Below are 13,654 nucleotides of genomic sequence, written 5' to 3'. Positions count from 1 at the left end.
ATTAAAATCATTTAAGTTCTGAATTTAAATTAACCTTATGTCAACTTGTTAGTTTGAAATAAGGATAATATTCTAGTTGATTTATACTGGGAATTTAATTGAAACGCTTTTCATGCTACTTCCGCCGAAAGTCAATCACAGGGTCAGCTCTGGGGGAAATTCTTTGAATGTTTTAAAACATGGCAAGAAAATAACTTCCGTTGTTCAATCAAATACCTGAAAAATAGCCTCAGTGGTACACCCGTGAATTATATACCCTGGATACACTAATTTGTGGAATTCTTCCTAAGTTGCGAATTTGCTTTTCTCACGACCTCGACTACCTTCGGAAGTTTAGCAACTACTGGGTCTGGTTAAACTGACATACGTGTTTAGATTATCTAACACCAACAATTACAAACGGGTGCTGGGGAATATCTTCTTTTTAATTATTATGAAGCTTCCACTTGTTCGATTGCATCTTAAAAAACTTGGATAGCTGTGGAACCTATCGTGATTATCAGATACCTGTAAGAAGGGCCACATTTAAGAACTTTAAAGCCCTGGCTTTAGTGGCGGTTTTGGCCTCTCTGGCACCGGGGACAAAATCTTGATTAGCACCCCCCCTGTCTCCTACGAAATTTTCAGGCCAAGTTATGAAAAAAATTATTTATTGACAAAATTATTTTCAATTTATCCATTAATTAATAATTTTTTTTAACGAAATATTTTTTATTTAGTTTTTCATTGATTATTCAAATTTTTTAATTACTATTAATTACTTTGGTTAAATTATTATTATTATTTAATTCTTTGTAATTTATTAATTAATAAATAGTTTACTAATTATTTTCATTTATTAACTGAAAATTTCAAGAATCACAAAATGATTATAACCATTAGATTCTTTGTTTGAAATTTTGCGTCCCTAAAATTTTGGGCCCGGGGAAAGTGCCCCCTCTGTCCCTCTCTTAAAACCACCTCTATCTGGCGCATATGCCAACCATACGTGAGGCTCTGGGAAGAGGGACCACAAATTCCTCAAGTACCTAATTGTCTTCCAATCTTTTCGATCATCTTCTACAGTTCTCATTTAATTTACTAGTTGACAACTTTTTATTATAGTCCTTAAAAATACACCCCCACCTCAAAAAAAGAAAATCCTGGTTAAGTTCAAAATTCATGTCCAATTGGAACCGCAGCACCAGTCAATTCAACAGGGCTAATATCCATTTAAGCTGCAATTGTTCGGTACATCCAACGCAAAACCTGTTTTTTTCCAAACGAAAATTGTTTTGATTTTGGACGTTCTAAGCCAACCTGTAATTTTTAATGTTGACGTTTTTGAGATAAATTGCTTAAATTTAAAAGGTCTCAGACACACCTTTTTGTTATTGGAAGATTTTCAGCAAAGTTTGGCAGGTGATATAGCCTACGCTTGGCATGTTTCTTTAAACTAGCGGTCGGTAAACACATACGTTGCTGAACAGCGTTGCCATGCAATAAAATTGTTTGTTACTACTAAAGTGTGACAAATATACCTAGAAAAAAAGTTAAATCAACCAATTTCCACACATGGGTAATGGCTCAGACTTTATTAGAAGAATTTCAGCATGGTTGGGTCGAGATATGTTTGACATGTTTATTTAGACTACTGGGAACACTGTTTCCCTTTCTCTTTTTTGCGAATCGGCCAAAGGACGCCTAAACTCAATAGACTAAAGAAAATATCCATAGAAAAATCTGTAGAAATTTTTGTTAGGAGGTCCCGGATTTCCTTAAACTGCTACTAATAACTCACTACAGAAGTTAAACCCTCCCAAGAAGTTCAAATTTCCCTTCAATCCTTCCTTACTACCTCCGCCCACCCAATTTGGGGACTATCTGCTTTTTGTTTGGCCGTAGATGGTTGGCCGAAAAGGACGATCTTTGGCGAAGATCCAAATAAATATTGTTCTCCTCTGTTTTATTAAGCGAAGTATGCCATTATGTAACTTTGATAATAATGAATACATTAAAAGAATTGGCTTTTATGTTGATTCCAAATACACAAACTCATTAAATTTAATGTTGCCCAGCAAAAGCTACGAGCCTGAGAAAATTTCCTTAATTTTCAAAAAAGAGGGGAAACACCCTCAAAGTCAATTGATTTTACTGGAAATCACATCGTCAGATTCAGCATATTAAAGAACCATACTGTACGAGGCCGTATCCAGGGGGGGGGGGGGTTAGAAGGGTTGAACCCTCCCCCTCCCCCCAAAATGTTTTGTCCGACTTCTAAAACGTAACGAAAATGAATATAAACAAATTTTTGATGCCTTTTTTAACTTTTTTTTTGTAAATCCCCCCCAAATTCTTTTGTAAGTCGTAACCACACACCCCCCTCTGCTCCACTGAAAAAATCCTAGATACGATCTTGCTACTATAGAGATTTCAAACTCCTATCTCCAAAAATACATTTTTTTTTCCAGTAGCAAGATCACGGATGTGTGTATACTTGTTTGTTTTTTGTTCGCTTTTGTTTTTGCCAGAGATGATCATATTGAACCAGTGGTCCTAGAAGATCGGGAGGGTGTTCATTTGGACGGAAATAAAAACTTCTAGTACATTTTCTATTTGACCAAAAATATTGGAGGGCAACTAGACTCCCACGTCCCGTTTTCCCCAAAGACATCCAATCAAAATTTTAATATAGCTGTTTGGTTCAGTATAGTTGTATAGCCATGCCTCTGGGGATGACAACACCCCCACATCCCCTCATGAAGGGGCTGTAAGTTATGTACTTTGCCTACTGCTTTTATATAGTATTTGCTATTGGGATATTTACGAAAATTTTTCAGCGGGGGATTTTCCAAGGGGAGAATTTCCGCGGGGATGAAAGTTTCCGGGAAAATTTTCCACGGAGAGGGATGCGGGATTTCCCCGCACCATTTGAAAAACTATGATGAATAGAAATTATTCAGTATATGAGGGGGGCGTCCCCTCCTCAATCACTCACTTTTTACACTAAACTTCGACTTTTTTTCACAGTTGTTTAAGAAAGACTGCTCAAATACAAGGGCCGTTGAATTCGAATGAGAAGTATTTTTAAAGAACTTTAATATTTAGCGTAAAGGTGAGGGATTTGAGGAGGTGGAAGCCCCCCTTATATTTGGAAAAATTTCTGCTTAGATAATTAACAAATAGATAATCAACAAATACAATTAACAAATAGTTATATTCGTTGCACTCAGAAAAGCTTTTTTTTTCAAAGACTAAAAAAGACTAATGTAAAGAGCTTGGGGCTAGTGGGGGCCTTATATACAGGAAAATTTCAGCTCACTTTGTGCTTTAAAATTAATCTTTAGTTTCATATGATAAACTAGTTGATTTCCATTTATAGTTCAAATTCTGTGATTCAGCCCAAATAAGCCAGGACTAGCCTACTGTTCCCAAATTCTACACACAATTGACTAGATGTTTTCTTGACTGGATTACATTGAACAAAATCAACTTGCAGTTGGATATAATATAATTTATATATTTACTGGTAGATCATAAGATATGACTACCGATCTTAGATTTTTAAACAATAAAAAAATGATAAAGTTTTTTTCGTGTGTTTGTTTTTAAGTTTGACACCGAAGTACAAATTCGGCCAGACTGGGCTTGTTTTGTGAATTTTTAGAAATTAAACGTTTGTAAAACCTATTTTTTGATAAATCCTTAGGTACAGAAGCACTTTTGGTAACACCATCTTATGACCAGGGTTGCCGTCGAGGAGAATCGTTTGGCACCACCAAATTAGGTATAAATAAAACGTAGCATTTAGCGAAATACACCTAGTTAAAAATACTAATGTAAATAAAACTAGTTGATTTTTTAACATTTGTAAAGAATCGGGCAGTGCTGGAAGATTTTCAGCAAAGTTTGGCAAGTGATAAGTTTGGCATATCTCTTCAAACTAGCGGTCGGTAACCACATTATATGACTTCACTTTCGTAATTAGACCTCACATGAAAATGCACGTTTCTTATCGTAAAACCAGAAATCGATAGTGATGTAAATCGATGATCATTTAAACTTTTCTGAAAAGGGGCTTGAAATTGGGTGACAGGGTAAATTATTAGCTGCGTTCGTTTTCGTCGTTCTATGGAAAATCAAATCCTCGGTTTTACAATTAAGCCGTTCGTTTTCGCCGTTCTATGAAATGTTTCGCTTATAAGCCGTTTTTTGAAATGCCGCTCTTCGTTCTTAGTACCGTCGTTCTTAGAACGACGAACTGAGCCTCAAACTCCGTTCAACAACTTTAGTTTTACTTTTGGGCGCCAAGTTTTAAAATAAAAAAAAACATGACAGAAAACAAGTTTATAGATGCTTAATTTTATATATTTTGTTGATGGGGTCTTTCATCTAAAAAATGGTAGTGATTTGTTTTTCGTACATGTGGCACAGTTTTGAAATCTTCAGAAAGTTCTGGAAGCATTTTTGGGATAAATTGCTTTCCAAACTTACAAAAATTCCTTAGGGGTCACTTGGAAACATCATGGGAGGAATTTCTAAATATCTTAGATTACAACTAATACTAACAAACTCCAGCTAACCCCAGGTTTCAATACCCTTAGGAATATGTTCAATTGTTCAAACGTCTTAAGCTTAAAATTTAGAAAGGAAATTCGGCTGATTAAGTGTTAGGCTAAGTGCCACAACTATGAGTATTGTCCATATTATGGAGTAAAAAATATTTTCTTAACATGTGTCCCTACGTGGAGTCCACTATCTAGGATTGCAACCCCATTTCAACTAATCTAATATCTATGTCCATTCATAAGCATTCAAAAGCAAGAGTGCCCATTTGCACTCTATAGAACGGTGCAACAGTCACTCAACAGTCACTTTCCTCTAGTAACTCTATTGCTTGTTTTGCTACATTCACAAGTATATTTTCCATTTTTGTTGTTACTTCTTAGACTAACAACAAAAATAGACTAACAACGAAGTTCTTAGAACGGCGAAATAAAACGCAATTTAAGAGTAAAACCAAGAAAATCTTTTTAGTACTAAGAACGACGAACGGTGAAAACGAACGCAGCTATTGTATGTTGTTCCTTTTTAGCATATTTCCTAATGAAAGAAAAAGATATAAACTAACATATCCTCTCACTATTCAGGTATAAATAAGGGCGGAGGAAAGATTGTCTGACTTCAAAGAGCATATCTAGGTCAAAATTATCAAAAAAATTTCCTGGAAAGCCCTTCGGATCGGTCTTGGGACATGAATAAAAGGCATAAGGAGAGACTGGCATGGGTGCCCATAAGGGGGCAGGGGGGAAGCGCCCGTCCCCCCTCCCCTGGATGAATGATGCTGCCTTAGTTTTATATTTTTGTTCTGAGATTTCTATCATATAGAATTTAAAGTGCCAATTAGAACAGGTTTGCCCCCCTGGAATTCAGCTTATGGACGCCCATGGATACTGGCAGCTCACAACATCTGGGATAAATTTCTTTCAATTCAAAATGAAAGAGATCAACTAGATTGTATAAAACAAGGTTTTGTGAAGAAAAAGTCAAAGAATTTAAATGCCTGTGAAATTTTTTTTAGCGGGATCTATTTAATGTGTTGTTTTTTGTTCAATTTCAATTTAATTGCGGTTTTTCTGTGGGAGGGATTTGTGCTGTGTCCACATATGAGCCAGCATCAGCTGAACTTTGGGTGGGGATTCAAAAGGCCCCAAAAGGGGTAGACTTGTTATTCCCCTTTCGAAATATTAAATGTGTAAACAGGTAGAATTTTGCATTATTCTTAAAAAATACATACTTAAAGAAAACCTATGCCAGCGGCGGATCCAGGGGGGCGAGGGGGCTTGCGCCCCCTAACATAGTCTAAAGTAGTGCTATTTAATTAATTACATCAAATTTGCGTTAATTAAACTTGCTCCTAACGCAAGTTTATCGGATCAACCTATTTTGCGCCCCCCTAAAAAAATCCTGGATCCACCCCTGACCTATGCGCTTAATTCCCACCAAGTTTGGTAGACCTGTTCCTTCTAGCAGATTTTATCTCTTCCTCTCCTCCCACGTCCACTGTGGATTGGGTCCAGACAGCCCAGAGTTTGGTTGAGATACGAACAATCCTTTAGGTAGTCGTGCAAATGGCGAAGTTTTGGACTTCACTATAAGTCTTAGATCCATAGGTTCCTCCAGAAGCACCCAGGGCATCAAGAGGGAACCGCCAATATTCATTTGGTTTGCTATTAGTATGCCCTTCCACAGAGGTTAGCATGACATATGCAGATTGCGTAGATCTGTGTTGCATGTTTGTCGCAGAATGTTTTTGGGTTTGCTTCTGCGGTATGAACTTGCTGGTTGCCAGTGATGCGCTGCATTCGGTCGCCGGAAATTGTCCATAAATAGTAAGTGGCCAAAGGTACATCCATCAGCGATCTCTTATGACATCTGTGACGAGAGGCTGGCTCATATTGTCGTTGATAGATTGGTCAGTTAGCCTTATGATATTTATTAGACAAAGAGATGATGTAGATAGAGTTTTAAGAAGAACAGTACGGTTTTAGAAAGGAGATAAGATACTTTGACTTAATTTTAGCTTTTAGATTAATAATTTGGAAGTGATTGAATCATTAGACCCCTCTATAGACTATGAGCATTCTCTTATGAGCAGGCATTTGATGCAGCTCATAAAACGTTTTTTTAAAGGTCCAATTCTTGTAAGGCATGCCAGATGAATTCATTAAAATGATTAAAGCTATATACGAGAATAATATTGCTACGGTTATGGCAAAAAGCGATATTCGTATTTAGCTCGGCGTGGAATAAGGAGTTAAACAGGGCTCTGTCCTTTCCTCGTTAGTTGGGATTATTGACCGACTTCATCATAAGGTATACGACAAAACATGCACGGTTTTAGAAAGGGGATAAGATACTTTGACTTAATTTTTGCTTTTAGATTAATAATTTGGAAGTGATTGAATCATTAGGCCCCTCTATAGACTATGAGCATTCTCTTATGAGCAGGCATTTGATGCAGCTCATAAAACGTTTTTTTAAAGGTCCTATTCTTGTAAGGCATATCAGATGAATTCATTAAAATGATTAAAGCTATGTACGAGAATAATATTGCTACGGTTATGGTAAAAAGTGATATTCGTATTTAGCTCGGCGTGGAATAAGGAGTTAAACAGGGTTCTGTCCTTTCCTCGTTCGTTTGGATTATTGACCGACTTCATCATAAAGTACACGACAAAATATGCTGTCAAATGAAAAAGTCAAGCTCTCCTAGAATTAGATTATGCAGATGATTTGAGCGTTTTAGATGAAAATGTTAGTGAAAGGAATGAATCTTTGGAGGTTTCGAGAGTTCAGGGGGCTAAAACAAGTTCTAAAGAATACTAAGTCTCTTACATTAGGGATAAATGAGGGTGGAGAGGTGATGTCAAAATTTGATCAAGTTGACAGCTTCACTTACCTGGGAAGTATAATTAGTAAAGATAGTGGATATAGTAAAGATGTGACCACTAAAATAGCCGAGGTGCAAGGTGTTTTTTTGTTTTTTTTTTGCATTGGGAAAACTTTTGAAACGTTATTAAGATTCTGCAAACTAAGATGGCAATAAAGGAAGTCGTAGTTATGACAGTACTCAGATATGGGTTTGAAACGTCTGCACTTCAGAAAAGGTTCAGGAATATTTATTAAATGTTTCCATAGGAGTTACTCAAGGACATTTTGAATGACCAAATATCAAACGATAAGCTAAATGAAAAATGTGGCTCGATTCCACCTTCAGAGGCTATAGTGAATGAAAGGTTAAGGCTGCTAGGCCAAGTTTTGTAAATTAAAGATGGCAGATTGCTAAAGATTGCGTTTTTTGGCCCTCTATCTGGGGCTAAAATGCCCCCAAAAATGGTAGGAAGGGGTCATATAAACAGCTTTAAAGGAAATTGAATTTTTGATGGGAGAGGGTCTATGGTGAAACTCGATAAAGTTCAAGATATTATATTAGGCCTCAATTTACAAAGTTCTGTATGGTTAATATTCTAAATCTTTGAAGTTAATATATTTGTTGGTTTTGTATTCAAAGTTAAAAATTTTGACAGGTTCCAAAGCTTTTACTTTTCTTATGAAAGTTACTGTTCAAATAGTTTGTTTGTTTTTCCCCTTTTATTGAAAACGAAGCTTTTTTTTAAATAAAAATAAAATAAGCCTCAAGGTAATTCTAAACCCAATTACCACAGGGGACCATATTTATTGTCGTTTGTATTAACAGATTAATGTTTTTATTCCCCACAAACTTTATTTATTTATTTTAGTATTTTGTTTGAATATATTTATTAAACATACATTGTACCTTTTCCCACAATGTATTTATTTAGTAACAAGGTATTTGGAATTCTTCGGTAAACAGAGAGGCTGCAATGATTCAAAATGTGTCATCTTTTTTATAATTAAGATTTAATGCCTACGATCTTAAATCCAGCCCCCTCTATCGACTAATTCAATGTTGTTGTTTTTTTCCTGTATCTTGATGCTCAAGATCAAGACCGTATCCAGGTGAGGAGAGGTTACCGTGTTTAACCCCTCCTCTAAGTCTTGTCGACTCATAAAAAAGTAACAAAATGCATATAAATAAATCTCCAATGCATTAGTTCTTTTTTTTGTGAACCCCCCTCTGAACAAAAATCCCGAATACAGCCTTGTTCAACATTTTTAGAAACCCCATTGTCTCCCAAAATGTGTTGTATCTCCTATATATCTTTATTTGTTTATTCCTAGCGGTATTTGTCACCACAAAAGGTGTTAAAAATTACGCCTAAATATCAAAATTTTATTTGCCTTACGCCCAATCTTATCATTCCTGTCTAAAATTATACCTTCTTTGAAATTAACCAATCTGCTTTAAAATTCTCCTTTTAAGTTGATTCAGCCCTGGATATGTAACATTTTCGGTACAATCCCATTTTGCGGGCCTCTCTAAAGAATTCAAACAACAGATGCTACGGTCAAACGGGAGAGATGCGTTGGAAAACCCGTTTTTACAAGATGATTCAAGAGGACACTGTTGTAAAGAAATACATTGTATAGCGTGGTTTTAAGATATTTAAAGTGTTGTTTTTTGGAGTTAAATGGGGAAAAAGGTACCTAGGTTAGGTTAGGTTAGTTTACGTATTTAATATATGCGATGCTTTGTCCCCCCCCCTTATGTGCAAATATATAGCCGAAATTTGTTTCTAAACTATTATATAGTCATCCTATTTTATTTTATTTCATTAGCATCAACCAAACTTGACTTTTTAGAGAGGCCCGCAAAATGGGATAGTACCACATTTTCTTTTACTCATTTTACAACCATCTACGTTCATTTTTAATGAATTATTTTTGAAATACTCCAATGCCATCCTTCACTAAAAACTTAAGTTCATCGAAATTACCAATAGCTTGGGCCGTCCTGCTTACTTCCCTGTAAATCATTTTCAACTTCCTTTTCTCGGGCTTGATATATAATTACTTACCCTGGATCATTTCCAGTTAAATTAGTTGCCGTAGCTCTAACGACTTTATGTGAATTTTTAAAAACGTACATGTACACCTCATCCCCAAAAACTAAATGTTCAATCGATTGATCCAATATTTTGCCTTGCATTTTTACTGATTCTCAGGACACTTTGATATTTTTTATTTTCAAAAAATATGCTGTATCATCTTTTTAACTCACAGAATTGATGTCATTTTTCACTAGCTCGATCTTTATTAACAAAATTGCTATCTTGACAAGAGACAGCAAGCTTTTCAAAATTTTGTTGCTAAAAAGTCACATAAGCATCAAATTATGTAGACGGGAAATTTAAAAATAGGACCTCGATATGTAAGCAAATATATAAAACAGTTTTTCTAACCTCAACAGAAAAGTATAAATGCAATAAAAAACTGTAAAACACAAAAGCAATTTCGTTTGACAAGTTGATAGCGAGAGTCATTTGAGAATAAATTTGTGTCTAACCTTAACACAAATATTTCTTAAATGAAGAAATTTGTAAGTTATATTTATTCTTTTAATATTCCAAACTTTTACGCTCGAAGCCCATCAAAAAAGTTCTTTAACAGTGTTTCGAATTATTAAACATTTTCACCAATAAATTTTCAACATAAAGAAGAGCAAATTCAGTCAACTGCAAGTTCAGTGGCGTTGTAGGTCATTGAGTCTTTAACCATGTTCAGTGGTTGCAAATGAAGTAGACATGTTGTTGGTAATATACTTTTGACCCTTCCGCTCACTATAAGTTCAAATTGACTTGCCAGTCAAAACCCTTTCATTTCTAAGCAGATGGGTGCCTCACTTCCTATCTCGTTCACCGACTGCAATTCCAATTGACTTCTTCGCCATATGTTTTCAACCCAAATTTCGTTCGCTCTCTGCGATTCCAGCGGACTGTGTCGACCATGAGCTTTCAATCCGAAATCTCGTTCACCCACTGCAAATCTAACTGACTTGTCGGTCATAATTTTTTGACCCGTTTTCCCACTGCAAGTGCACTGGACTTGTCGGTCAATCGTTTTCGATCCGTTCGCCTAATGCAGGTAATGACTGACAAGTCAACTGGACTTGCAGCGGGTGAATGAGATAGGAAGGAAGGTGCCTATCTGCCTAGGCAAGAAAGAGTTTTGGCCATTGGACTTCGCTGGACCAGCAGCCCTATGAGCCTAAATTCGACTTCCGTACTTAACCTGCCAAAATTTTCTCAGGTTAATCTAGTACTATTTGGTGCAGGATGAATTTTAACTTAAATTAACTTTTATTGACAAAAAAAAACTGCTAATTAGACATCACTTACAGAGAAATTTGTTTTTCATACCTCTAACATTCCAAATTAGTCACTTGCATTATTATCTGATTTAATTTGAAATTTTCTGTTTTTGAATGAAGCTACCAAACGCTGCACTGTCAGTATTGCTGGTAGTTTGCAGTCCCCATTTTTATATGTTAAATTGCTGAAGATTCGGCCAGGGGTGTCAATTCACAAGAATGTAGTATTCAAACTCTAGGGGAGTGTCAATTTTTCTTTCTGTGAAAATAATAAAAAGGTATTTTCAATGAAAATGTCAAACAAAGCTATTTTTCAAAATTTAGGGAGAGAGGGGAAAAAAGCAGTCACGGCACTCGCCAGCCATAGCGGCATAAAGCGCTTGATTCTCAGAACCGGTACTAGAAACAAAATGTCTTTCTGCCTTCTCACATTTCTCCTCAAAGAATCTTTTCTCGCGCCATGGTCGTCATTTCATATGTTCATGAGAATTGAAACCTAGGGCTTGATTCTGGAGTACCTCATGGTCAGGCACTGGGCAGAACGGCCAGTAATTGGACGGTGACCGAAATCCCCTATATCTGCCTACTACTCTGAGGGGTACCACGAGAAGATTGTCACAACTAACCTCTTTGTTATTGATGTTAACAAATAAAAACTACACTGTTCATAGCGCTGCCTAAGTAAAAAGCGATAAGGTTTCAATCTTTTTTTTTCAATAGGTTTCTTCGTATGGCAGAAATTGACGAAAAAGCTTCTAAGGGGGCTCATTCAATTGGAAATGAAACTTTAGTGTCATTTTTAAGAGTCAAAACTTACTAAAGGGCAACCAAACTTCTAGTCTTTTTTGCCCCCCCTCCCCCCACAGACTTTTTTTTAGACCGCCAATCAAAATTTTAGATAGTCATTTTGTATAAAATACTCGAGATACCCAATAATCATGCCTCTGTGGATGAGATCACCCCCACAACCCCCAGGGTAAGGGCTGTAAAATATGTAAGTTACCCATTGTTTACACATATGGTTTGTTATTGGAAAAGAGGGGCGTCTTTGGTCTTCAAAAAGACTCAGAATATCAAGGTAACCCTCTCACGGAATGTTGAGAGGGATGTTGAATCAAATCAAAATATACTATGTGCCTACAGGTTGTCAAAAGAGTGTGTCAGCAAAATCCAGATGCGTTCCTAGGATTGATGGTGCCCGGGGAAAAATTAATTACAGCCCCCCCCCTCATGACTCAAATATAAGCGGAAAAGGCCAAATAAAAGTGAAAATTTTTGGTTAAAGTGGGTAACCCCCCAGCCGTGACGCCCCTCAAGCTGCGGTGCCCGGGGTAGCTGACCCAGTTGCCTTCCCCCCTCCCCTTTGAACGACTCTGGCAGTATCTCCGGAACAGGCAAGGGTGTTAATTTGAAACTTTCAGGGTTACTTTTACTACTAATAGTACTACCAGTGCTACTACTTTTGAATTAAACCAAAAGAGTTTAAGCGCATCCAGGTTGTCAAAATGGTATAAATGCAATATTTCAGGAACGCAGTAGGGTATTAATTCAAAACTTTTCGGTGAATTTGAGGGGGATGGAAAACTAAGTTCAAAGACACTATGCGTACCCAGATTGTCAGAAGGATGCCTGTGAAATATCCCAGAAAAGGCGAAGGGAAATAGAAATACGCCAGAAAATTCAGGACATGTCGTTTGAGACATTGAAATAAATTAAAAAATACTATGTGTTTGCAATTCTGTCAAAGGGCGTATCTGCAATATCTCCGGAATGGATAAGGGTATTGAGGTAAAACTTCAGGTACTTCTTAGGGGTATATCGAACTAAATCAAAACACACTTTGTGCATGCAGGTTGTCAAAAGGGCGTATCAACAATATAGCAGGAACGGCTGAGGGTATCAAGCTGAAACTTTCAAGGCTATTACTGATGCTACTGCTACTATTCTATCATTACCATTTCTAATACTACTTCAGATAGCACTACTACTACTGTCACCATTACTTCTACTACTGCTACTGCTACTACTACTACTACTGCTACTGTTATTACCTGTTCTATTACTACTATTACTACTGCTAGTACTGCCACTACTATTACTACTACTACTGCTACTACTATTTCTACTGCTACCGCTAGTACTACTATTACTGCTACTGCTATTACTCCTGCTACTAATACTACTACTACTGGGACTATTTACGGCTGTTTTTGCAACTACTTGTGACTGTTACTACTTCAGACTACGACTACACGTGACTGCGATTGCGACTACTTGCGACTGCAACAATGTGTGCCTGCAACTTTGACTACTCATGACTACTTGTGAGTGCGAGTAATTGCAACTGTGACTTTGACTACTTGCGACTGTGGCTAGGATTACTTGTGGCTGCGACTACTTCCGACTGCAACTTTATCTGCTTGCGACTGAGACTCTTTGGGCCTGCAACTATTTGTAACACGATTGCGACTACTTGCGACTGCAACTAGTTGCGGTTGTTACTACTGCTACCACTGCAACTGTGTCTGTGACTGCTACCGCTGATTCTATTCTACTGTTACTGTTACTATTGAAAAAATTCGAAGAATTTAAGCACATCCAGGTTGTCAAAATGGCAAAGATGCAATATCTCAGGTGGAACGGAATAGGGTATTAAGTTGAAATTTTATGAAGATTGATGGTGGAGTGGGGAGTAAAAACTAATCAAAAGACATTTTTTTATCCTGACCGTCAAAAGAATATCTGTGCAATATCCCAGAAATAAAAAAACTGAGAGCATAAATTTGGAACTTTCATGGCATGTTGTTGGGGATGTTGAACTAAATGGAAAGACACAATGTGCATCCAGTTTGTCAAAAGGTCATCTATGCGATATGTCAG

The sequence above is a fragment of the Artemia sp. Qi Xiang Cuo genome, chromosome 19, assembly GCF_049724085.1.
Source record: "Artemia sp. Qi Xiang Cuo chromosome 19, ASM4972408v1, whole genome shotgun sequence".
In the NCBI taxonomy this organism is placed as follows: domain Eukaryota; kingdom Metazoa; phylum Arthropoda; class Branchiopoda; order Anostraca; family Artemiidae; genus Artemia; species Artemia sp. Qi Xiang Cuo.
The sequence above is the reverse complement of the archived record's forward strand: the minus strand, read 5'-3'. Positions refer to the sequence as shown.